At 39.3% G+C, this 24,955-nt stretch overlaps 1 protein-coding gene across 5 annotated transcripts in view; it reads left to right on the top strand.

The window, feature by feature from the left end:
* ralgapa2 (Ral GTPase activating protein catalytic subunit alpha 2) overlaps window positions 1–24,955 on the top strand; it is a 564,918-nt gene that overhangs the window by 455,217 nt on the left and 84,746 nt on the right. The gene's annotated exons all lie outside the window — the stretch shown is intronic.

The raw sequence follows: 24,955 nt of genomic DNA, 5'->3' as shown, positions 1-24,955 counted from the left end.
AGAATTCAAGAAGACGTGAACAGGCTGGTGGGGAAAGGTGACAGGTAATAGTGATATAGTTTGGTCAGAGATAAGAAGGAAGACAATACAAAATGAAGGAAAGAATTTTGAAAAAGAAACAGTAGCAATTTGTTGAAACTGGTAGGACAGATTGAAAAAGTGATTTAAAAAAGCATGTGGGTTCTTGGCTTTATAAATAAAAGGATAGAGTACAAAGACAAGACAGCTGTTATGAGTATTTATAAAACACTAGTTCAGCCTCAACTCCTCATGTCCAGTCTGGGTATGACATTTTAGGATGAATGGGAAGGTACAGTAAAATAATTAAGAGAATGGATTTAGTGGACTTGAGTTATATAGGTAGATTGGATAATCTGGGATTGCTCTCTTTAGAGAACATTGCCAGGAGGTTTGCAAGATGTCGTCTAGCAGAATCATGGATGTTGTGGACAAATAAAGTTGGGAAAACCAAAAGAGGAAAATATCCTCCATCATGGGTTAGTTTATTGTCTTAATTGCGTTCTTAATTTTGGTAGAAGTATTCTAAGGACATGAAAGGACAATCTGACCCAGCAAGATCAATCCTTTCAGTTGATTTTACTAAACTAACACTATGTCCCTCAATCTCTTCTTTGTCCAGAAACACGGAACTAAACTGTTAAAGCATAGAAGGGGAGGCCATTTGACCTGTCATGTCTGTGCTAGCTCCTTGTGAGTGCAGTTCGGCTATTCAAATTTGTCTGTTTTTCCTGCACTCCTGCAGATATTTTCTATTCGGAGAATTATCCAATTTAGTTTTGTAAACCACAACTGAAATGCTACCACACGGTTCTCCCAATTTACTAAGTCCAGGACCGTCATGACATTAAACACCCCTAACAAACCTGTCCCATCTTCTCGAAAGAGAGCATTCCCAGATTCTCCAATCTATCTACATAACACAAGTCCATTCTCCTAATTTTTTACAGTGTTCTCTCTTACTGCCTTCCCATCCTTCCTAAAATGTCATACCCAGATTGAACATGATGAGTTGAGGCTGAACTAGTGTTAAACATTCATGATAGCTACTTTGCTTTTGTACTCTATCCTTCTATTTATAAAGCCAAGAAACCATATGCCTTAATTATCACTTTTTCAATCTGTCCTACTAGCTTCAAGAAATAGCTACTGTATCTTCTTCAAAAGTCTTTCCTTTATTTTGTGTCTGTCTTGTTACCTCTGACCAAAATATATCACTATATTTTGTATTAATTTTAACCTGTTACCTTTTCCACTTGCCTGTCCATGTCTTCTTCGAGGAGAAAGTGAGGACGGCAGATGCTGGAGATCAGCGCTGAAAATGTGTTGCTGGAAAAGCGCAGCAGGTCAGGCAGCATCCAAGGAACAGGAGAATCGACGTTTCGGGCATCAGCCCTTCTTCCTGAAGAAGGGCTGATGCCCGAAACGTCGATTCTCCTGTTTCTTGGATGCTGCCTGACCTGCTGCGCTTTTCCAGCAACACATTTTCAGCTCTGTCCATGTCGTCTTGTTCACAATAATTTCATGTTGTGAACCATCTTAAATTTTGGAATTATGCCCAGCATATTGAAGTCCATTTTATTATTTGATCAAGAAAAGCTGTGGTCCTTATTACCAATTCCAGGGGAACCTCCTCATATAACTCCCTTCAGTTCAAAAAACAATAGTTCATTATTACTCTGTATTTCATGTCACATAGCCAACTTCATATTCATGGTTCCACGTTTGTTTTTCTTCCATAACCACTAAAATCTGCTAAAAAGCCTCTTACATGGCATGTCATAAAATGTGTTTTGCAAGCCCATGTATAGCACATCAATCACATTGCCATCAACAACTGCCTCTCTCATATCTGAGGGGTTATTGAAAAATCCATGGGATCTGTCTTGTGTGCATTTGCTATTTGATGTGCTTTGTGAAGTGTTCAACCACAGTGAATGTATCACACATACATAACTCTAGGTAATTCTAATTGAGTGTTGGAACAGAAATTGTCTACACATATTTTCAATTATATTCTTGTTCCAACCATGTGTAGTATACTCCATTGTGATTTGTTAAAATCTTCAAATTTTAAAACTTTATCTCTTAGTGAGTACCGGAATCTCTCACTTGGTCTACTTACATTCTGCTGGGGACCAGAAAGTTAACATATGTTATGGAGCAGACCAAAGCACCTCATATATCTCGAGGAGGTAACTCAGACCCTAACTTTCATTTTATTTAAAGGCAAGTGTAAGGCGCTGTGTCCAGATTTTTTGATTGGTCCACTACTAGCTTTAAACAAGATTCAGAGATGCCGGTGTTGTACTGGGGTGTACAAAGTTAAAAATCACACAACACCAGGCTATAGTCCAACAGGTTTAATTGGAAGCACACTAGCTTTCGGAGCGCTGCTCCTTCATCGAGTGGTTGCGAAGCAGGATCATAAGACACAGAATTTATAGCAAAAGATTACAGTGTCAAGCAATAAAAACAATATATTGAACAAACCTAGGCTGTTGTCAAGTCTTTCATCTTTTAAAATGGGTTACAGGTTTCAGTTTATTAATGTGTAAATCCCAGAACTTCTTTCAAATCACATTCTCAAGATAACTTAGAGTTTAATAAAAAAAAAGGTAACATCTCAGCTCCGACAATGCATTAAAGGTGTGAGTTTAGAGTCTTCTGTATCCAAATCTTGAGTCAGACTGATCTATTTCCAAAGTAGGAATTTTTTAAATGTTACATGGATTGCCGACCTGCAGATTGTGTGCTTTTTGAGCAAAACAGAATGTATCTGCAAAAACAATTCTGCAAATTCAATTTTACCCCATAGAGTTATATGTGTGTGTATGCATGTGAGGGAGAGAGAGAGAGAGATTGTGGGCTCGCGTGCGTGTGTGGGGGAAAAGTGTGAGTGTGTGCCTGTGAGTGATCTAACATCGGAATATTTTCCCTTGCATGTACAGAATTCTGGTGTGTACAAAGTTTCTAGTAACACAAAACTCTATCACGGAACTACTTTTCATTCACACTGCCCTTCCTAGTCCGAGGCTAATTACCACAGCCTCCTCCCATCGAGAAGAACAGGGGCAGCAGATACATGGGAACACCACCCCCTGGAAGTTACATTTCCGTTCCTTCACTGTCGTTGGGTCAGAATCCAAAGCAATATATTTTCAAGTCAGGATGGTGAGTGGCTTGGAGAGGAACATTCGAGAAGAGCAAGTGATGAAGGTGTAGAAAATATAGAAGTGGAAAAATCTCCAGGACCTGATCTCATTAAACCAAGGAAGTTGTGGGACGTTAGGGAGGAAATTGTGAAGTCCCTAGCAGAAATATTTGTCATCTTTGATAAGGATGAGGTGCTGGATGACTGGAGAGTGGCTACTGGTTGAGCTTTTGTTTAAGAAGGGATGTAAGGAGAAGTTTGCGAACTAAACACCTGTGCATCTGACTTCAATGGTGGGTAAGCTGTTGAAGGTAATTCTGAAAGAGGGGATTATACGCATTTGGAGAGACAAGGAATGATTAGGGAGAGTCAGCATAGTTTGTGCAAGGGAAATCATGTCTCAAACTTGGTTGAGTTCTTTGAGGAAGTAACCAAGAAAATTGAGAGCAGAGCAGTGGACTTTGTTTCCTTGGACTTTAATAAAGCCTTTGACAAAGTTCCACATGGTAGAATAATTAGCAAAGTTAGATCACATGGAATTCAAAGTGAGCTTGCCAATTGGATACAAAATTGGCTTAACGACAGGAGATAGAGCGCGATGGGGAATTGTTTTTTGGATTGGAGGCCTGTGACCAGCAGTGTTCCACGGGGATTGGTGCTGGGTCCACTTTAGTTTGTCATTTATATAAATGACTTAATTGAGAATATAAAAGACATAGTTAGTAAGGTTGCGGATGACATCAAAATTGGTGGTATATTGGACAGTGAAGAAGGATACTTAAGACTACAAAGAGATCTTGATGAATTGGGTCAGCAAGATGAAGAGTGGCAGATGGAGTTTAATTTGGATGAATGTGAGATATTGCATTTTGGTAAAACAAACAAAGCAGAACTTATTCAATTAAAACTAGGGTCTTTGCTAGTGTTCTCGAACAGAAAGACCTAGAGCGTCTGTAATTCTTTGAATTTGCGTCACATGTAAACAAGGCGATGTTTAGTATGCTTGCCTTCATTACTCAGACCTTTGAATGTAGGAGTTAGGACCTCATGTTGATGTTGTACAGGATGTTGGTGAGGCCTGTTCTGGAGTACTGTGTCCAGTTCTCCTCGTTATAGGAAGACTATTAAGATAGACAGGGTTCAGAAAAGATTCATCTGGGTGTTGCTGGGAATGAAGGACTTCATTTAGAAGGAAAAGCTGGATAGGCTGGGATGTTTTCCACCGGAACATAGAAGGTTGGGGGTGACCTTACGGAGGTTTATAAAATCATGAGGGGTATAGGTAAGGTGAATGGCACATGTCTTTTCCCTGTAGCTGGGGATTTCAAGACTAGGCGACCTATTTTTAAGGTGAGAGGAGAAAGATTTTAAAAAGACAATAAAGGCCACTTTTTGCACAAAGTGTGGTTCGTATGTGGAATGAACTTCCAGAGGAAATGGTGGGTGTGAGTACAGTTAGAATGTTTCAAAAAACACTTGGATAAGTAATGTTTGGAGGAATATGGGCCAAGTGCAGGCAGACACGTCTAGTTTAATTCGAGAACATGGTTGGCATGCACTGATTGGACCAAACAGTCTGTTTCCATGCTATATGGTTCTAGCTGAAGAAATTTTTCCCACCGTTTGAATATTTTTGGCTAATTTTTGTACTTTTTTTTCTCTTAATTAATCTTTTAAAAATTTTATGCTGTATTTTCTATTTTGTCCTTCTGATCTACCACCTATCTTTGCACAATTATATGCCTTTTTAATTTTAATATTATATTTGGTATTTTGGATGGCAGGTCTATCCCTTAATATTTTTCTTATTTGTTGGACAGTATCTACTCTACACTTTCAGGAATATCTGGAATGTTTGCCACTGCACCTTGCCATTGCTTAAGTTCAAAGTAGTAATCCCCTTAAGTGTATGTAAGATTCATTCATGCGATGGTTGATGCTACCCTGTGTGCTTTGACTGTGAGGTCAGTAATTAATCTTATGTTTTTGGTCAAAACCAGGTCTAGTATGGCCTGCTCTCTGTTTGGTGCCATAACAAAATCTCGAAACATTCAGTGAATTCCTAATCTAGACTACTTTCTCCCATTTGATTTTTCCAATCTATATTTAAGTTATTATCTCTCAGGATAATTGCTGTAGCCTTTGGACAAGCTGCAATTATTTCTTCCTTGATAACATGACCTAGCACATTGTTCCTGTTAGGGGCCTGTACATAACTCCCATGGGTGACCTCTTGCCTTTATCATGCCTTGTCTCTATTTGGGCTGCTTCTATATTTTTGGTTTCCTGAATTTTTTTCATCCTTCTATGTTGAGTTAATGACTTATTTAATTAACAGAGTCACGCCCCTTTTCCTAGCCTCATAGAAATATAGAAAATAGGAATAGGACATTCAGCTGTTCAAAATCCATGGGAATAGACAATACTCTCCGTTGGTTGAAATCATACTTAACACAAAGGGAGAAGGTTGTAGTTGTTGGAGCCAAATCATCTCAGCTCCAGGAATTCACAGCAGGTATTACTCAGGGTACTGTTCTGTGCTGGTCAAAGATAGGCATTCAGGAGGAACTGGAGGTCAAGATGAGTATAGGTTTAGAGAGGGATTTCCAAGGATTAGACCTTAGGCAGCTGTAGGCAAGCTACCACTGTTGGAAAGATGAAAATAGAACATTTTCAAGTGCTTGTAGTTCGGTGAGTTATGGGCTGGAAAAGACCCTGGAGAGACTCAGAGTCATAGAGATATACTGCGTGGAAACAGACCCCTTTGGTCCAACCCGCCCATGCCAACCAGATATCCCAACCCAATCTATATCCCTCCAAACCCTTCCTATTCATATACCCATCCAAATACCTCTTAAATGTTGCAATTGTACCAGCCTCCACCACTTCCTCTGTCAGCTCATTCCATACATGCACCACCTTCTGTGTGAAAAAGTTGCCCCTTGATCTCTCTTTTATCTTTCCCCTCCCACCCTTAACCTATGCCCTCTAGTTCTGGACTCCCCAACCCCAGGGAAAAGACTTTGCCTATTTACCCGATCCATGCCGCTCATAATTTTGTAAACCAATATAAGTTCACCCCTCAGCTTCCGACGCTCCAGGGAAAACAGCCCCAGCCTGTTCAGCCTCTCTTTATAGTTCAAATCCTCCAACCCTGGCAACATCCTTGTAAATCTTTTCTGAACCCTTGCAAGTTTCACAATATCTTTCCGATAGGAAGGAGATCAGAATTGCACGTAATATTCCTGTACAGCCGCAACATGACCTCCCAACTCCTGTACTCAATAATCTGACCAATAAAAGAAAGCATACCAAACGTCTTCTTCGTATCTACCTGCAACTCCACTTTCAAGGAGCTATGAACCTGCACTTCAAGGTCTATTTGTTCAGCAACACTTCCTAGGACCTTACCATTAAGTGTATACGTCCTACTAGGATTTGCTTTCCCAAGATGCAGGACCCCACATTTATCTGAATTAAACTCCATCTGCCCATTGGCCCATCTGGTCAAGATCCTGTTGTAATCTGATGTAACTCTCTTTGCTGTCCACTACACCTCCAATTTTGGTGTCATCTGCAAACTTACTAACTGTACCTCTTATTCTCACATCCAAATAATTTATGTAAATGACAAAAAGTAGAGAACCCAGCACCAATCCTTGTGGAACTCCACTGGTCACAGGCCTCCAGTCTGAAAAACAATCTTCCACTACACCCTCTGTCTTCTACCTTTTGAGCCAGTTCTGTATCCAAATGGCTAGTTCTCCCTGTATTCCATGAGATCTAACCTTGCTAATCAGTCTCCCATGGGGGACCTTGTCGAAAGACTTAATGAAGTCCATATGGATCATGTCCACTGCTCTACCCTCATCAATTCTCTTTGTTACTTCTTCAAAAAACTCAGTCAAGTTTGTGAGACATGATTTCCCACGCACAAAGCCATGTTGACTATCTCTAATCAGTCCTTGTCTTTCCAAATACATGTACAACCTGTCCCTCAGGATTCATTCCAACAACTTGCCCACCACTGAGGTTAGGCTCACTGGTCTATAGTTCCCTGACTCAGTCCTTACCACCCTTCTTAAACAGTGGCACCACGTTAGTCAACCTCCAGTCTTGCAGCACCTCACCTGTGACTATCGATGAATCAAATATCTCAGCAAGAGGCCCAGTAATCACTTCTGTAGCTTCCCACAGAGTTCTCAGGTACACCTGATGAGGTCCTGGGGATTTATCCACCCTTATGCGTTTCAAGACATCCAGCACTTCCTCCTCTGTAATTTGGACAATTTGTACGGTGTCACCATCTATTTCCCTACAGTCTATATCTTCCATAAATTTTTCCACAGTAAATACTGATGCAAAATACTCGTTTAGTATCGCCACCATTTTCTGCGGTTCCACACAAAGGCCGCCTTGCTGATCTTTGATGGGCTCTATTTTCTTCCGAGTTACCCTTTCGTCCTTAACGTATTTGTAAAAACCCTTTAGATTCTCCTTAATTCTATTTGCCAAAGCTATCTCATGTCCCCTTTTTTCCCTCCTGATTTTCCTCAAGTATATTCCTACTGTCTTTATATTCTTCTAAGGATTCACTCGATCTATCCTGTCTATACCTTTAAATATGCTTCCTTCTTTTTCTTAACCAAACCCTCAATTTCTTTAGTCATTCAGCATTCCCTATACCTACCAGCCTTTCCTTTCACCCGAACAGGAATATACTTTCTCTAGGTTTTCGTTATCTCATTTCCGAAGGCTTCCCATTTTCCAGCCTGTGAACATCTGCCCCCAATCAGCTTTCAAAGGTTCTTGCCTAATACTGTCAAAACTGACCTTTCTCCAATTTAGAACTTCAACATTTAGGTCTGGAATATCCTTTTCCCTCACTATTTTAAATCTAATAGAATTATGGTCGTTGGCCCCAAAATGCTTCCCCACTGACAACTCAGTCACCTGCCCTGCCTTATTTCCCAAGAGTAGATCAAGTTTTGCACCTTCTCTCGTAGGTACATACACATACTGAATCAGAAAATGTTCTTGTACACACTTAACAAATTCCTCTCCATCTAAACCCTTAACACTATGCAGTCCCAGTCTATGTTTGGAAAGTTAAAATCCCCTACCATAACCACTCTATTATTCTTACATATAGCTGAGATCTCTTTACAAATTTGTTTCTCAATTTCCGACTGACTATTAGGAGGTCTATAATACAATCCCAATAAGGTGATTATCCCTTTCTTATTTCTCAGTTCCACCCAAATAACTTCCCTGGATGTATTTCCAGAAATATCCTTCCTCAGCACAGCTGTAATTCCAACCCTTATCAAAAACACCACTCCCCCTCCTCTCTTGCCTCCCTTTCTATCCTTCCTGTAGCATTTGTATCCTGGAACATTAAGCTGCCAGTCCTGCTCATCCATGAGCCATGTTTCCGTAATGGCTATGATATCCTAGTCCCATGTTCCTAACCATGTCCTGAGTTCATCTGCCTTCCCTGTTCGGCCCCTTGCATTGAAATAAATGCAGTTTAATTCATTAGTCCTACCTTGTCCCTGCCTGCCCTGACTGGTTGACTCGCTTCTGTTCTCAACTGTATTAGTCTCAGACTGACGTCTTTCTTCACTATCTCCCTGGGTCCCAACTCCCCACCTTAATAGTTTAAATCCTCCTGAGCAGCTCTAGCAAATTTCCCTGCCAGTATATTAGTCCCCTTCCAATTTAGGTGCAATCAGTCCTTCTTGTACAGGTCGTTTCTACCCCAAAAGAGATTCCAATGATCCAAAAATGTGAATCCTTCTCCCATACACCAGCTCCTCAGCCATGCATTCATCTGCTCTATCCTCCTATTCCTGCCTTCACTAGCTCGTAGCACTGGGAGTAATCCAGATATTACTACTTTCAAGGACCTCCTTTTTAAATTCCTGCCTAACTCTCTGTAATCTCCCTTCAAATTCTCAACCTATTCCCTTTCTATGTCTTTGGTTCCAATGTAGATTATGACCTCTTGCAGGCCCCTCCTCCCCCGTGAGAACATTCTGCACCCTCTCTGAAACATCCTTGATCCTGGCACCAGTGAAGCAACACCCCATTCTGATTTTTCACTGCTGAAACATCTGTCTGTACCTCGGACTACAGAATCCCCTAACACAATTTTTCTCTTGGAACCCAACGTTCCCCTCGTTGCATTAGAGCCAGTCTCGATAGCAGAAACTTGGCTGTTCATGTTACGTTTCCCTGAGAATCCATCACCCCCCATATTTTCCAAAACAGCATACCTGTTTGAAATGGGTATAGCCACAAAAGACTCCTGCACTAGCTGCCTACCTCTCTCACCTTTCCTGGATTTAACCCATCTATGTGACTGTATCTGGGACTTTTCCCCCTTCCTAAAACTGCCATCCATCACATACTGTTGCTGTTGCAAATTCCCCATTGCCTCTAACTGTCTCTCCAACCGATCCATTCGATCTGATAAGGTTCACAACCAACAGCCTTTGTGGCAGATATAATCCGCTGTAGCTCTTAAACTTTCTTTAAACTCTCACAACTGATAAGAAGCGCATATCACTCTACTAAAGGCCATTTTAGCTTCTTCACAGTCTACTGACCCAGAAAATAACACCGTCTTATTCCTCTACAAACACTGCCCCAGGTTAAATTAATCGTTATGGCTTATATTTTAAGTTTAATCAAGAGACATATCTCCAAAAACACATAGTCAAGAAAGAACCCCTCTACTCACTACTGCAGACTTTATGTAGGCCACACTTAAAACAACAATACACTTATTTGGTTCTGTGCTGTGAACTTCGCCCAACAGTTTCTCCAAGATTAGTTGTGAATTTCACTGTTTGTTAATTTTCCCAGATGCACTCCGATGACCAGCAATACATGAATTTAAACAGCAAAGGCAGTGACAGTTTTCCTTTTTCTCTCTCTCTCTCTCTCCCCTGCACTGACCTCACCATATGCTTCCTTTGTCTGTCCTTCTCCCTTTTAAAACTGCTATTGTTTTGACATTTTTTTTCCAAAGTTCCAAAACAATGCATATGAAACAGTAATTGCTGTTCCTGGACTTTGAGGAAATCACCTCCAGCACCTAAAATACCTCAGAAAAAAAGGAGCAGCTGTTACAGCCAGAAATTTTCTCGTCCTCCATCTTGGATTACCCAGGTAACTTGTGTCGAAGAAAAAGAATTTTAAGCTAGAGGCAGTGTTTGATCAGGAGGATGTAGTGGCATAGTTTTAATAGTACTGGTCTAGTAACCCAGAAGCGCCACCATGGCAACTGGTAAAATTTGAATATGATACAATCCTAGCCTCATGGTGACCATGTAACCACTGCCTATTGTTGTAAAAACTGATCTGTTTCACGAATGTCCTTTTGAGAAGAAATCTATCATCTTTCCTTCTAGTGTGCTACACATTCCTGATCCATAACAGTATGGTTGACTCTTGATGTCACATGTCACATGAACAAGTTAAAGAAAGAAGTTCATGTGTACAATGTATGAACAAGGAACATGCAGAAGGTCGATGAGGGTCTTAAGCAGTGCGAGTGTTCCTGCTTCTGGTCCAGAATTCCTGGGTTCTAACTCTACCTGCCTGGAGGTCAAAACATGTCCGTGCAAGTTAATTGAAAATATTTTTTTACATTGGGCTGATGGGTGTGATTTGGTATAAATTGGACATTAGCAGCAGAATTTTGGATGACTTCTAATTCTTGTGTAGAATCAAATGTTGATCAGCCTATGTTGCATTGGAACAAAGTCTGAAGGTTACAAAGACATGTTGAAGGTTTCATCAGCTGAGCTCAGGAAGGCGCCAAAAGTGATGATTTTAAGGAGGTGATAATAAGTGTCTTTATCGATGGTATAGATATGTGGTTGAAAGTTCAGTTCAACTGAAATGTGATGCCCAACTTGCCACGAGCCTCAGTTATATCATTGGACACAAATTTGAAAAGTAGAATCTTAAATAAAAGGGAAATAGATTAGCATGGAACTCCCATTGTAGAGTTGCCAATGACAAAGTCGTGATATTTTATTTTGTCTCCTCTGTATATATTTCCATATCTCCCATTTTAGTTCCTGAAGTTTCACAACCATGTTTTTGAAGTTTTGCATTTTAAGGTTAATATATTGTGTGACATTGGGATTTCCAACTATGTCCATTGTTGAGCTATGTTTAGCCCTTTGAGGTATTTTTGTTTATGTATTTTGGATGATGTTCGTAAGTTAATCTTGTTTACAATAGTGTGATAAATAAGCAAGTTTAAGAAGGATACCCATCTTCCAAGAACCAGCAGAATATAACACCACTAGATTTCATTTTAGTCTTTACTAAAACTGTGAGCACTAGTTGAACAAACAAGCTTGAATATAATGTCATTTTTACTGTGAATGTTAGACAGCAAGATGATTAAAATAAGCCAAACATGGCATCCACTCAGTATTAAGCTATATGTTATATAATTAAGTTTAACTTTTTTCAATATATATTCTTGCAAAATGAGCTAACCAACTTAATATATATCATAAATATCCCCCAAGATAATTGATGAATCTTCGAGTACTTCAATAATTGTCAGCTAAATTAACAAAAACAGCTGGCAGTCATACACACAATAAAGAAATCAGTTAATTAGTTTGATTTTTTCCTTCAAAATCTCGAACTTTAACCTGATTGTAAGGCTCTTAGTGATGAGATCTAGTTTCATTCTTCTTGTGTTACTTTACTGTTTTCTTACGGGATATTTCTTCAACACTCACTTCTCGAAATGCATGATTTCCAGGACTAACTCAGACTGAAGGTTGACGTGTAATTATTAGTAAACGGAAGCTTAAAGCAGCATTGCAGATGCTAATACATAACAGCAGCAACAAATGATGGGAGCATCATGTTTTCATCTTGTACTTGTCAAGCAAGAAACATCCGCATCCTTGTCCTTTTCTGTGACATTTAATACTTCAGCCCTGAGGCCTAAATTAAGTCCAGTGTATTATGTAATTATCTACTCTTGTTCAGCATCACATATTTGCTAATAAATGCCCTACATTAAAGCCATAAAATCAAGAAAATAAATTAAATTGTGTGTCCCATTTAGAAATTCATCTTGAAGTGAAATGTTGACTAATAAGATCAGCCATGCGTCATTGTACTCCACTGTTCTCTAATGTCAGTGTGCATTTGTAGCTTTGTGAGCAGATAAGAGTTGCATGCTTGTATTGGTCGTCAATAGCAGCAGGCTTTTGCAGATAAGCTTCCTGACACTGGCAGAAGCAAAGGGAGCCAACATTATTGCACATAATCATTTCCTTATTGTCTGGAGAAGTAAACGCAAATAACTGGCCAACCTTCATGCAACCTTCATAAACTAAACTAAATCACACCATAAGTTACAGAAAGAAAACATGAAAAAATTGCATATCATTGTTTGTGACATCATAATTAAATGACTTTATTGATACCAACATTTCCATACTAAACAAAAGGTGATTAAGGTTAAATCTGGTAATGCTCATAATAAGAACTTTGTCCGACTAGTCTTAACCGAACACACTGGCCAAGTTTCACCAGTTTTTTTTCTCTAAACAACAAAATAATGTAACTCCAACAATGAGTATTTCATCTGTTTTGACTGGGAAGAGGGCATTTTGCTGCCTGTTTACTTCTGAGAAATTTATTTACTCTTAACCTAAGATTTTATGAAGGAAATTTTCATTTAAGATCTCTTTTAGAAATAAAGGTATCAAAAACTTTTGTGAAGTAATCGCAAATTTAATCAGAATCAGGCCCTGAAGACATGAATTTTGACTGAGATTTTTTTTTAATTGCTGAGCCGATGCAGTTACTATGGTAGCATCTTAGGCGGTTGTGAATGGTTACCAATATCACACTTGATCCTCACAACCGGATGACATAATGTCTTTAATTCCAGGACTGAACTATTGATGCACAATAAAATGTGTTGATAATCTGTTGCTGGTATGCTTTCAATCTGCTGTAACAGAAGGGTGATTTGGTTTATAAATCATTGTCAAGTTTATTCACACAGTTGGCAGAATGACATGTTGCTTTGGTTTCAGGAAGCTTTGGCAGTTGTTAGAAAATGGAAAGCCTCGTGTCTTTGAGAACACGTAAGAAAGAGTCTTATCATAGCAAACTTGTCTTTTTCTAAAAATCAGATAATTGCAAAAATAATCTAATAATAACACCAAGGTCTCAGTATTGTTTCATCTATTCCTTTCTTTATGTAAGTTTTAATTTAAACTGGAAATATGTGATATTTCTGGTAATTGGCTTTAAGAAGCTGTTCAAATTGAATCTTAATTTAATTATCCTTAGTCCATGAAGTTGCTGGATTGTCATAAAATGCCATTTATTTCACAACTGCCCCGCCAATACACATCGTACTTGTGCTCGTTAACCTACAGTTGGCTCCTAGTCAAGCAGGATATTCATTTTAGAATTCTTATTCTTGTTAGCAAATTGTTTTACTGCCTTGTCCCTCGTCGAATTTCACTTGTCTAATTCTGGCATCTTGATCATCCCCAGTTTTAATCACTCCCCAGTTGGTGACCATGCTTTCACTTGGCACTAAGCTTTGAATTTTCACTCCCTGCATGTCAGCATCTCTCTACTTCACTTTCCTCCTCTAAGAAACTCCTTAAAATCTTCTTTTTGACCAAGTTCTTCGTCATCTGATCTAACATTTCCTTGTGTGGTTTGGTATTATATTTTCCTTTCAAATGCTGCTAGGTTAGAGCCGTGGCTAATGTTCAATAGTACAAGATTAAGTGGCATTATGGCCGATTTGCAATGAAGAGTGATACCAACATGATAATTAAGATTACCATGAAGGATTCTTCTGAGCCTCTCTCTTCACCTGAGGTGTAGTGGCCCACAATGGGAGAGCAGTTCTGGTCTAGTAAGACAATCACAACTTCGCCTTTTATCTTTTGCTGTCAGATTGCATAAAGCTTCCTGTCCCAGCTCTGTCAAGTTAAATCTTCTGATCTCCCTTAAACATTCTTTCACTCATCGAGTTACAGAGTCATACAGGAGAAACAGACCTTCAGTCCAATCAGTCCTTGCCGAATGTGATTCCAAACTAAACTAATTTCACCTACCTGCACCTGGCTCATATCCTTCCAAACCTTTCTTAGTCATGTGTTCAACTTATCTAAATGCCTTTTAAAAATTGTAATTGTACCCACATCCCCCACTTTCTCAGGAAGTTGATTCCACACACAAACCACTCTGTGTAAAAAAAGCTCACATATCATGGTTTTTTAAAAGTTTTCTCCTCTCACCTTAAAAATGTGCTCTCTAGTATTGAAATTCCCCCATCCTAGGGAAAAGACAACTACCATTAACTCTATCTGTACCCTTCATTATTTTGTAAACTTCTATAAGGTCGTGCCTCCACTTTCTACGCTCCAGTGAAAAAAAGTCCCAGCCTATCTAGCCTTTCTTTATAACTTAAACTTTCCATACCCAGCAACATCCTGGTTAATCACTGCTGAACCATCTCCAGCTAAATAATATCTTTCCTTTAACTGGAACATCCAAGCAATCACTTCCACAGCAAGGCCCCACTCAGTAATGCCCAGTTCCTTAAATCTCAAAAGTCCTATCCATCTCAGTTCATAGAACAGAAAACAGTACAGGACAGGACTAGGCCTTTCAGCTCACCACATCTGTGCTGACCATGAGGTCATTCTAATCTAATCCCATCTTCCTGCACTTGGTCCGTATGCCTCAATTCCCTGCCTGTACTTTGTGTCTGTCTAAATGCCTCTTAAATGTTGCTATCATATCTGCTTCTATACCATCTCACAGGGTAGCGCATTCCAGTCAACAACTACCTTCTATGACTCTGTGCAAGGCAAGTTATTTTACACAGAGTCATAGAGGTCTACAACATGGAAATAGGCCCTTTGGCTGAACTTGCTCATGCCGTCCAGTTTTCACAGTTAAACAAGTCCTATTTGCCTGCGTTTGACCCTTGCCCCTCCATATCTATCCCATCCATGTATCTATCTAATTGTTTCTTAAATGAGAAAATTGTACTCGCTTCCACCACTACCTCTAGCAACCCTCTCCAGACAAATGATGGGATTTTGGAATGAGCATCATGTATTTTCACGTAACGAGGCCTTGGCAATGATCCAAGGACTGTCCTGCCATTCACCACACTGCATAAATTGCCTTCTTTATTCCATGCCCAATAAGCTCAACTGAACAGCCATCTCCTTTAAACTTTCCCCCTCTCTCCTTAAACCTATGCCTTCACGTATTTGACATTTCCCCTGAAAAGTTCCTTGCTTTTAAACAAAAAACAAACTTATAAGAATGTACAGATATACAAAATAGGAATTAAGTAGACCATTCAACCCCTCAAGCCTACCCTGCCATTGAATAGATTCTATTCTTTAGACTCTTGTACAGTTCCTTTGGATTGAAAGTAGCCCACAGTTTTAAAAAGGAGGTTGAGAGAAAACAGGGAGCTAAAGACTAGTTAGCCTAACATTGGTAGTGGGAAAAGCTCTACAGTCCATTACAGAAGATTTCATAACAGGGGCAGTTAGAGGCGGCACGATGACTCTGTGGTTAGCACTGCTGCCTCACAGCACCAAGGACCTGGGTTCAATTCCAGCCTTGGATGACTGTCTGTGTGGAGTTTGACACATTCTCCCCATGTCTGCCAGGGTTTCGCTGAGTGCTTCGGTTTCTTTCCACAATCCAAAGATGTGCAGGTTAGGTGAATTGGCCATGCTAAATTATCTCTCCGTGTTCAGGGATTTGTCGGTTAGGTGCATGAGTCGAAGGAATGAATCTGAATGGGCCACTCTTTGGAGGGCTAGTGTGGACTTGTTGGGCCGAAGGGCCTGTTTCTACACTGTAGGGATTCTATTCTATATTCACTTCAAAAATGATGACAGGATCAGTCAAAGTCAGCATAGATTTAAGAAAGGGAAAACATGCTCAACAAATCTACTGGAAATCTTTGCAGATGTAACTTGTAGATTTGACAACTGGGGATCCACTGGATGGAGTTTATTTGGACTTTCAAAAGGCTTTCAGTAAAGTCCCAAAAAGAGATTAGTATGTAAAATTAAACGCAAGCAAAATGTAGGAATAAACAAGTCTTTTTCCAAGTTGCAGCCAGTGATTAGTAGGGTGCTAGGACCCCAGCTGTTCACAATATATTAATGATTTTTAAAGGGAACTAAATGTAATATCTTCAAGCTTACGGATAACATAAAGCAGGATGGGAGGGTGAGCTTGAGGTGGAAGGTGTTTGCAAAAATAGTTCAGTGTAATATGAACAAGCTGAGTGGGCAGTTGAAGTACAGTTTAGGTAAATGTGCATTTATTCACTTGGGTAAAATAAGAAGGCAGAATATCTGAACTGCAATCGATTTGTAAAGGACAAAGTGCAATGAAACCAAGGTATCCTTGTACACCAGTCACTGAAAGCAAACATGCAGATGCAGCAGGCAGTGAAGAAGGCAAATGGATTCAAGTGCAGGATAAAAGGTAACTTGCTGCAATTGTACAAGGCCTTCACACCTGTAATATTGTCTGCAGTTCTTGTTATCTTTTTGAGGCAGGAATCCTGGAATGACTTTGATGTATGAAGAGACATTAAATCAGTTAGGAGAAGATTCATTGGAGTTAAGAAGAATGGGTGGGGATCTCAAAGAAACCTGTAACGTGTTATCAGGGCTAGATGGGCTAAATACAGGAAGGATATTCCCAATGACCACAGGGACCAGAAGCAGCGGTCGCAATGTAAGAACATGGGGTCATCTATTTAAGGATTGAGATGAGAAATTTCATCACTCGAACAATGGTAAGCCTGTTGAATTTTCTATCTCAGAGAGCGGTGGAGGCCAAAATATGGAATGTTTTCAACAAGGAGTTAGTTAAAAATGACATGACATCAGGTTACAGTCCAACAGGTTTATATGAAAGTATAAGTTTTCAACGCACTGCTCCTTTGTCTTCCCCAGTCCAACTTTGTCCAGCCCAGTCCAACACTGACACTTCTACAACAAGGTGTGAGGTATAGTTCTTGGGGCTCAGGGAATTAAAGTGTATGGGGAGAGAGCAGGAACATGATAATTGATTGGATGTCAACTACGATCATACTTATTGGCAGAACAGGCTCAAAAGGCCAAATGGCCTACTTCTGCTCCTGTTTGCTACGTTTTTGTGTTCCTATATTTCATTTGGACTGTGGGTAATCTGTTAACGTTTTGCCATTCCTAACCAGCCCCAATAATCCTTGATTTTCTTGCCTAAAAACCTGTTTTAAAAACCCTGCTTCCACTGATTTCTGAGGCAGAGAGTTTCATAGTCACATGACCCTCAGATTTTTCCTCATCTCTGTCTGAAAGGGCAACCTCTAATCTTTAAACAATGCCCCCTAGTTCTGGACTGACCACAAAGGGAATCATCCTTTCCATGTCCACTTTATCAAGATCATTCAGGATCTTGTGCACTTCCATCAAGTCACCCTCCATTCTTCTAAAGTCCAGTGGAAATGAGCCCAACCTGTCCAACTCATAAGTCAACCCATTCAAGCGCACCAATCCAATAAATTTCTTCTGAAATGCCTATAAAGCATTTACATCCATCCTTTAATGTGAAGACCAAAACTGTACATAATGTTTGAGATGTGGTCTCACCAATGCTCTGTATAACTGAAGCTGAACATGGTGACTTTTATGCTGAATTTCAGTCATTATAAAGGATAACATTCCATTGGCCTTCTTGATCATGTGCTGTACCTGCAAAAGAACATTTACGGTTCACACACCAGAAAACCTAAATCCCTCTGCCCCTTGGAATTCTGAAGTCGTTCTCCGTTTGAGTAATACTCTGCCTTTTGGTTTTCCTGACTAAGTAAACAACTCGTATTTATAGACCTTGTGCTCCACCTGCCAGTTGTGTTGCCGATTCACTCAACCTACCTGTCCAAAGTCGTCTCCTTCGCCTACTTTTCTGTCTATCTTAGTGTTGTTTGCAAATATAGTTTCCATGTCTTAGCTTTCCTCATCTAAATTATTAATATAAATGGTAGAAAGGTGATGCCCCAACATAGATTCCTATGGGACTCCACGTCACACCAATCAGACAAAAAAAAGCATTTGTGCATACATCCTGTTTTCTGCGAGCCTACCAATCTTTTGTACATGATAATGTTACCCTCATAAGCTTTTATTTTCTTATTGAATGTCTTCTGGAAATCCAAGTCTAAAGGCTGTCTTTTCACCATAGCTTAAAATCTCCTTCAACAATAAATTGGTTAAAAATTATTTCCCTTTGACAAAACCATGCTTCCCAATTATCTTGAATGTTGATAGACATCAAGCTAACTGGCCTGGTAATTTCGTATTTTCTGCATCCTTCCTTCTTGAATAGAGGTGTTATATTTTCTGCTGATGGAACCTTTCCTGAATCTAGGGAATTTTGGGAAAGTAGCACCAATGTGTCTGTTACCTTACTAGCAACCTCTTTTAAGATACCAGGATGTAGTCCATCTTGACCCAGAGAATTGTCATCAGTTTCCTTCATATCACTTCCCCCATTATTGTACAGTTAACACTGGAATGCTGTCTGTATCCTCTGTATTGAAAACAAAACCAAAGGTTTGTTCATTTCATCTACTGTTTTCATATTGCCTACTGTTTGCTCCCTATTCTCAATCTCTAGAGGATGAACAGTCAATTTACTTTTTTTTCTCTTTAAATACCTTAGAAACTTGTGCTATCCATTTTCACATTGCGAGCTAGTTTCCTGTCATACACTAATTCCTTCCTCCTAATTAACAATTTTGGTTATTTTCTTCTGTTCTTTATATTCTGACCAATCATTTGACCTGCCACTCATTTTTTGCATTTTCCCTATATTTCATGTTTTCCCAGATTCTTCAGTTAACCAAGAATTTGGGTTCCTCCCTTTAGAAATTTTTCTTTATATTAAAGATATACTAATTTGGAGTATTCTGGAATATCCCCTTAAATGTAGGGGAGATGATGGTCTAATACTATTATCAAGAAATCAAGAATAGACTGTTAATCAAGAAATTCAGCTGATGTTCTGGGGATCTGGGTTCAAACCACAACAAATGGTTGATTTGAATTCAATAAAAAATATCTGGAATTAAGCATCTACTGGTGACCATGAAACCATTGTCGATTGCTATAAAACCTATCTGGCTCACTAATGTCCTACATGAAAGGAAATCTGCTGCCCTCACCTGGTCTGGCCTACATGTGATTCCAGACCCACAGCAATGTGGTTGGCTCTCATCTGCCCTCTGAAGTCAAGAGGGCAAGTCACTCAGTTGTACCAATCACTACAAAGTACAGGCAAAAAATGCTAGCCTGTCCCATAAGTGAATAAAAATAAAAATAAATATTTTTGCCACTGAGTCTCTAGTGATGTGTTCCCAAGCCGAATAAGCCAGTTTATTTTAGCTAGTTCAGTTTTCATACCCACATGGTTGCCCTTATTTCAGTTTAAAACACTGATCTTAGACTCAAAGCTTCAGCAGCTCAAAATGTAAAATTCAATGATATTGTGACTGCAGCTGTTTACAGGTACCTACACTCTCAGATCATTAATTAATCCTGTCACATTACACAATACCAAGACTAATAAAACATGCTGCTCTTACCAACTATCTCAAAATTATTTTATGAACTCCTCATCCAGACTACTCTTGCGAATGTGATTTTTCCAGTTTATATGCAGATTAAGGTCACTTATAATTATTACCATACCTTTATCACAAGCAACTATATTTACAAGAAAATAATTATAAGAAGTAGTAGTATACAAATACTTTGTCCCACTTTATAATTACTATTGGAGGGACCTATAGACAACTCCCACTAGTGATTTCTAATCCTCTATTATTCCCCATCTCCACACAAATCTATTTTACTTCTTAATATTTGGACAAATAAGCATGTACATCTCAATATTCAGGACCCAATCCTTGTAATCTTGAAGCCATGTCTCCGTAATGACTATCCAATTGAAATCACTTACTTCAGTGTGTGCACTCAATTTGTTTACTTTGTTATGAATGCGATAGACATTCAGGTACAGAGCCTTTGGGTTTATTTTTGTAGAATATAGTCTTGATTGTTGGTATATTTCTCCCCCTTATTGCCATTCTCAGATCCTCATTTCCAATATTACTGTTTCCCTTTCTTACCTTGTCTGTATTCATTGATATGATATCTTTGCACATTTCATCCCATACCCCCCACTGTTTGGTTTAAAAATCTCTGCATTTCATTAGATATACAGTTCATAAGAATACTCGCCCCAGCATGGTTCAGGTGTAGACCATCTCAATGGTACATCTCCACTTTCCCCAGTATTGATGCCACTGGCCTGCAGACCAGAATCCCCTTCTCCTATACCAGTGTTTGAACTGCTACTTCATCTCTGTAGTTTAATATACCCCATGCTAATTTGTGCACTGCTCAGATAATAACATAGTGATAATAAACTTTGAGATTTTACTTTTCAATTTAGTGCTTAGCTTCTCCTCAGTTCTATGCAGAACCTCTTTACTGGTTCTCCTTATGTCATTGGCACCCATGAAGACCAGGATCACTGGGCCCTTCCTCACCCATTGCCAGTTCATTTTCAACAGGTGTTCTAAACCCTGGCATCAGATATGCAATACAGCTGCTTGGAGTCTTGCTCTTTCCTGCAGAGAATGGTGTTAGTCCCCCTCACAAGACTATTACTGACCACTGTTACATTCCTTGTTGCTTCCCTCACTTGAATGGATTGCTATACCACAGTACAATCAACATAGTCAGTTTACTCATGTACCCTACAGCCACCACTCTCATCTCTCCTGACCACTGGGTCCCCTGACCTGCCCCACTGACATTCCTGTTCCTGACCATGGACAAAACCAGAAGACCCTATTCTAAATGGTCTGAATGCCTCCTAGTATAATAAAAATCCAGGTAATATGCCCCATCCATGATGTATCACACTGTCTGTAATTCATCTTCATTTCCTAACTCTGAGCCAAAGCTGCTTCATCTTCAAAAACTTACTGCAGACATGTTTGCCCTTGATTGAAATGGTATCCGGGAGCTCCCACATGCTGCAGCTTTGAGACATCACAAACTGCCATCTTTCATGAGTTTTAATTATTTAATTACATTATTTGTGTTGCCTTTTATAACTTAATTAACTTTACCACCAATTTGTATATTATGTTAAAATTTAAGATTCAACCAGACCTTAATCATTTTCCAGTGAATCACTTAACCAGCCAGCTGCTTTCACTATCATCGAACAAGAATCAATTTCAACTAGTTCCAATGAATTTAGTTCTGCCTCACCTGACCTGCATCTCTGTTCTCCAATGTGAACTTCAACAGTTTCCTCATTTCCCCTTCCCCCACCTCATCCTAGTTTCAAACTTCCAGCTCAGCACTGTCTCCTTGACTTGTCCGGACTTGTCCGACCTGCCTATCTTCTTTTCCACCTATCCACTCCACCCTCTCGTCCTTGACCTATCACCTTCATCTCCTCCCCCACTCACCCATTGTACTCTATGCTACTCTCTCTCCACCCCCACCCTCCTCTAGCTTATCTCTCCATGCTTCAGGCTCACTGCCTTTATTCCTGATGAAGTGCTTTTGCCCGTAATGTCGATTTCGCTGCTCGTTGGATGCTGCCTGAACTGCTGTGCTCTTCCAGCACCACTAATCCACTATCTCCAGGTATTCTGCCTAGTTGTTAACACAAGAGCTGATACTGCTGCTGCTTCTTGAATGTATGTCGCATTCGGAACAAAATAAATGAATAAACCACACAAATGCAGGTTAATGGATATGATCTTTTAACCATTACAGAGATAGAGTTACAAGGAGATCAAAGCTGGAAACTAAATGTTCAGGAATGCATGACATTTCAAAAGGACAAGCAGAAAAGAAAGGATGATGGGGTAGCATTGTTGGTATAGGATGGAATAAGTATGAAAGCAAGAAATTACCTTAGATCAGATGATGTAGAATTCATATGGGTGGGTTAAGAAACTAAAAAAAGTAAGGAGATGCTGTTTGGAATAGACTGTAGGCCCCTAACAGTAGCTATGCAGTGCGACAGAGAATAAATTAGGAGATAATGAGGCCATGTACCATGTACATTCGAAGTCCTGTAAAATATTGTAAAGTGCTTAGATTTGCAAAAACCCTTGTATCAGTTTGATCCCTGAGAAAATTAAATGACACACAGGATACAGTTACAAAATATTGGAATAATGGATTTAGTTTTAACCTCTTATCCCAATCCCACCTGACAGGTTTAGACATATGATTAAAATCTCAAGTGCAAGTTCAGGACTTGTGTAAGACCTACTTAAAATTCAAAACTGTAATGTAACAATATCATCAGTACTGCAGTTTAATTCAACATACATGTATGGAGGTGTTCTGTGCTACTTATGGCCTGTTATGATAGAAGGATCTTAACTGGCTAGAGGAGCCTCATGTATTTTCGTAAAGTAAGCCAGGAGGTTCTCACCTTTTAAATCTTTGGACCTTAGACCCCAAAACTTGGTGATCTTCTGGAAATCCTCCAGTCTTTGTATTTCTCTGCCATTCACCCGTACTTCCACAATTTTATTTCAACAGAAAATCTGAGATTGAGGGAACACCCTCCATTCATCGAAAGCTATGTGTCATTACCATAGGTTCTTCGACTGCGGCTTCTTGGCACTTAATTCTGACGCTTGTTCAATGGCCAGGTAGCCAAGCTGTCTGGGTGACAGCTAAAAAATATTCATTAAAATGAAGCCATGCCATTAAGATCAATCGAGTCTTATAAATTCTTGAACTTAATCAGTTCAGTGTCTCCTACCAAGCTCTCCTTTGTTCTTCCTGTGTCAGAACTCAACTCCCAAACCCCCCTGCCTCCCCCCAAAAAAGAATGAAAGCAATTTCATCAGAGGCAGGCATCGTATTGAAGACATTTTATTAGAGATCCAAAACAAACTTGAATGAAAAGGGCAAAGCTGAACTTCAAATCTATCTGCACATTCAAATCTCAAAACCCTGTGATCATTCAATAGTTTAGCTCTAATGGACCTGATCGTTAACAATTTTACTTTGTAACAATTTCAGTTTGTGATAGTCGGGTTTCAGTTCGGTAAACAAACATTGTAAATGGTATGGCATTTCTGTCCTTATTTTTTAAACACTGACCATTGCTATAACAAAAATATCATCAAAGAACTACAGTTATTCTATTGAATCTTCCTTGCTCGATTCACAAATTCTTAATGCATCTTCATTAATTGAAATTAGATTGAATGCATCCCTGATGGCTCATTGCGTTAATGAGCAATGAGACATGACACTAGACCATGCAGATGGATGCTTTATATTATACATTCAGTTCTTAATTTCTGTCATCCTTACCTGCTTTGAACTAAGGGAGCTGTAACACTTTAGCTGCTTTCAGTGTGTTAAAGCTTGGTAGGTGAAAAACTAGCTAAGGTTCATGCTCCTCATAGTTTTATACTGATTTCCTTGATATACTGTTTTGGATGGTCACAGAGGAAGATAACCAAGTCTTTGTCCTGAAACATTTATTGTCAAGGTTCAATATCAGAACAGTTATAGCCAGGCACTGAAGGACTTGTAGGCACTGTAAGATTATACTCCAAACAAAAATGAGTTATTTCAGAAGAGATGGGAAAGGGAAATCAAAAGGAAAATTATCCAACTGTTTTTTTCTTAACTGACAGGTTCTCAATATTCAGTAACATCATAAAGCAGACTATTTGGGAAAGAACAATGGATAGAGATTGGATCATCTTCCAAAAAAACCAAAAAGTCTGCAGTTGCTGTAAATCAGAAACAAAAACAGAAATTGCTGGAAAAGCTCAGCAGGTCTGGCAGTATCTGTGGAGAGAAATCAGTTAATGTTTCAGATCAAGTGACTCTTCCTCAGAAGGGTCTCTTCAGAACTCTGATGAAGGGGCACTCAACCCACAACATTAACTCTGATTTCTCTGCACAGATGCTGCCAGACCTGCTGATCTTGCCTGCAATTTCTGTTTTCGGATCACTTTCCACCCATTTTAGAAGTGTAAAAAGGATGCTTTGAGACAAAAGGACATTTGAATATAGGACCATTTCCTGGCATCTCTTGGAGCTGCCCAAAGCAGGTTTTCAGGTGCTGTGTCGCTTACATGTGCATTTTTCTGGCTTCCAACAAAAGGCACATACCTTCAAGATATAAGGAACATGTGACCCTACCAACCCTCACCACATCAATTCCAGCAATCATTTTTTATGCTCAGATTGCACATTATTACTGTCCTTAAGATGTGAAGGCTTCCTGTGAAGATGAGATAGATACTGCCGCTCACCAAATTATCCAAAACTCTATACTGACTGTGCCCAGGTATATTTTATTTTTTAAAATTCAAATTGAGTTGGGCACTAAAAAAACCATGTTTCTGTATTTTATTTAAATGATGTTGTCTTCAAGATTTGCTTTTAAATGGTTTGTCTAATTTTATATTTAACTGCAATACAACTTAACAAGTACTGCGTACTTAAGAATGCTAATTGAATTGCTGAAATTTTGTATCAAGTGTAATTATTTTCTTTCCTTAAAGCTGTAATTATTCCACCCCCCTCCCCCCCACAAGCACAACATATTTCCACTGCTTTACTCCGAAAAAGACAGTTTGAAACTTAACAAAATTAATTT

The sequence above is a fragment of the Chiloscyllium punctatum genome, chromosome 11 (assembly GCF_047496795.1).
Source record: "Chiloscyllium punctatum isolate Juve2018m chromosome 11, sChiPun1.3, whole genome shotgun sequence".
NCBI classification, from domain to species: Eukaryota; Metazoa; Chordata; class Chondrichthyes; order Orectolobiformes; family Hemiscylliidae; genus Chiloscyllium; species Chiloscyllium punctatum.
This window is presented reverse-complemented; position numbering and strand designations above follow the sequence as displayed.